The sequence below is a fragment of the Triticum dicoccoides genome, chromosome 5A, assembly GCF_002162155.2.
Source record: "Triticum dicoccoides isolate Atlit2015 ecotype Zavitan chromosome 5A, WEW_v2.0, whole genome shotgun sequence".
Taxonomy (NCBI): domain Eukaryota; kingdom Viridiplantae; phylum Streptophyta; class Magnoliopsida; order Poales; family Poaceae; genus Triticum; species Triticum dicoccoides.
Window position 1 is genome coordinate 326,201,517 of NC_041388.1, and position 3,200 is coordinate 326,204,716.

The window sequence follows — 3,200 nt, forward strand, 5'->3', positions numbered from 1 at the left end:
TAACCTCGATTATTGTCAATCCTGATTGAGCCAGTGCTTTAATCTGGTTCATCAGGTAAAGGACTTCTCTGTTGTCTTCCTCCTGGGGGCTCCGTGGGCGCCAACTTCGGCGTTTCTTTAGAGGAGCGTTGTTGAACTCAGGAAGACCCCGCCAAACAGGGTCTGGAAGGGGGACGTCCTCCATGTAAAACCACTCCGAAGGCCAGTCTTCGGACGTCTTCTTCGGAGTACCGGACAGGTATCCGGTCTCAGTGATGCGCCATATTTCGTCTCCGCCCACTTGATAAAGTGACCCCTTCTGTGTGCGGGGCACAAGGCAGAATAGCCTTTTCCACAACTTGAAATGAGCCTCGCCGCTCAGAAATAGCTCACAAAGGGCAACATAACCGGCGATGTGTAATATGGAAGTGGGGGTGAAATTATGCAACTGGAGGCCGTAAAACTCCAGGAGCCCGCGGAGGAACGGATGAATTGGAAATCCGAGTCCCCTTAGTAAGTAAGGGACGAGGCATACCCACTCCCCCTTGGAGGGATTGGGGAAGCTCTCCGCTTGCTCCCCGCCATTATAAGTGGCGAGCCCGGCTCGGACGGGGACCATATACGCTGGAGGGAGAAATCCCTGGGTCTACAACTCTACTAATCGGCTGTGCGGGACGGAACACTTCTCCCAATCACCGGGCTTAGGGCTATGGGAGCGAGAGGAGGAGCTGCGGTGGACGACCATGATGGAATGGATTTTTCCGAGCGCGCTCTGATGGATTCTTGTCGTGGGAGGATGCTGTGGATTGGATCTAAGAATCCCCATCCCTTTAATAGATGATTTATTTACCTGGCTAGGGGGCAAATGTAAAAACGCCCTAGCTCCTCGCATTCGCTCGACGCGTGGAAGATGGCCCTTATTGGGCGCAGAAGCCAAGAAGTCCAACATTTATGGGAGCCAGACACTACTTAGCAGATATTCAGGATTTGGAGAAGAACTCGCCTTGCAATGCCGAAGACAATACTGCGCGCCGGACTCATCGTCATTGAAGCCTGGTTTAGGGGCTACTGAGGGGGTCCTGGATTAGGGGGTATCCGGACAGCCGGACTATATCCTTTGGCCAGACTGTTGGACTATGAAGATATAAGATTGAAGACTTCGTCTCGTCTCCAGATGGGACTCTCCTTGGCGTGGAAGGCAAGCTAGGAAATACGGATATGTAGATCTCCTCCCTTGTAACCGACTCTGTGTAACCCTAGCCCCCTTCGGTATCTATATAAACCGGAGGGTTTAGTCCGTAGGACAACATACAATCATACCATAGGCTAGCTTCTAGGGTTTAGCCTCTACGATCTCGTGGTAGATCAACTCTTGTAATACTCATATCATCAAGAACAATCAAGCAGGACGTAGGGTATTACCTCCTTCAAGAGGGCCCAAACCTGGGTAAACATCGTGTCCCTTGTCTCCTGTTACCATCCGCCTTAGACGCATAGTTCGGGACCCCCTACCCGGGATCCGCCGGTTTTGACACCGACACAGGTGCTTCTCCGGCCCATTAGATGTCTTCTGGTCCAAAAAAATCCACAAAAAGTGTCGCTGCGTGTGGACTCCATTTGATATTGATTACCTGCGATGTAAAAAACATGCAAAAACAACAACTGGCACTTGGCACTTTGTCAATAGGTTGGTACCAAAAAATGATATAAAATAACTATAAGATGATTATAAAACATCCAAGAATGATAATATAACAGCATGGAACAATAAAAAATTATAGATACGTTGGAGACGTATCAGCATCCCCAAGCTTAATTCCTGCTTGTCCTCGAGTAGGTAAATGATTAAAACAGATTTTTGATGTGGAATGCTGCCTAACATGTCATCTCATATTCTTTTCTTTATAGCATGGACATTTTGACTTTTATATTGTTGAAAGCAATAGTCTAGTTTTGTCATGATAATTTAGATACTCAAGCATACCCACAAGCAACCATGTCTTTCAAAATATCAATGCTAAAATAAGTTATCCCTAGCTAGCCCATCATGCTAAATCATTGATCCATTCATGAAACACATTCGCATATTAACTACACCCAATGCTCAAGTACAATCATAGTGCCCCCTAGTTGGTGCTTTATAAGAGAAGATGGAGACTCAAATTAAAAATAAAAATTGCATAAAGTAAAAGAAAGTCCCTTCGCAGAGGGAAGTAGGGATTTGTAGAGGTGCCAAAGCTCAAAGCAAAAATTGAGAGATAAAAACATTTTGAGAGGCATACTTTTCCCACCAACGAAAATGACTTAGAGTTCCCAACACTTTCCATGCTATATATATCATAGGCGGTTCCCAAACAGAAAATAAAGTTTATTCATTTTTCCATCATACTTTCACTTTCCATGGCTAACCGTATCCACGGGTGCCTTCCATACCAACACTTTCCAAGGAATTTATTATTTGACAACATATAGTAAATTCATTTTTCATGTCAGGACTAGGCATCCCTAATACCTTTGTCTTACTCTCGTGCAATGACAAGTGAATAAACACCCGTGAGAATAACACATCTAGCATAGAAAATATTAGCCACCCCTCACCGCCTCGCGAGCGGTACGAGCACACAAAAGAGAAATTTATTTTGAATATTAGAGATGGCACTTACAAATTTGCTTAGAATGGCAAAAGAATACCGCATATAGGTAGATATAGTGGACTCATGAGGCAAAACCAATTTAAAGCATTTTGGATGCACAAGTAGTGATCATACTTAGTGCAAAATGAAGGCTAGCAAAAGATTGGGAAGCTACCAACCAAGAAACGAATAATCTCATAAGCGAGCATTAAGCATAATTAACACCGAATAAATCACCACAAGTAGGATGTAATCTCATTGCATGACTATTGACTTTCGTGCTTACATAGGGAATCACAAACCTTAACACCAATATTCTTACTAAAGCATAATTACTCATCAACATGACTCACATATCACATCATCATATCTCAAAACTATTACAAATAATCAAGTTTATTTTTACCAATGATCTACATGAAAGTTTTTATTATATCCTTCTTGGATATCTATCACTTTGGGACTAATTTTCATGTGTTGGTTTTGATAAACTCAAACAAATATAAGTGAAGATCATGAGCATAATATTTATTTCTCTCAAATTAATTTAAGTGAAGCAAGAGAGAATTTCTTGAAAATTTTACGAAC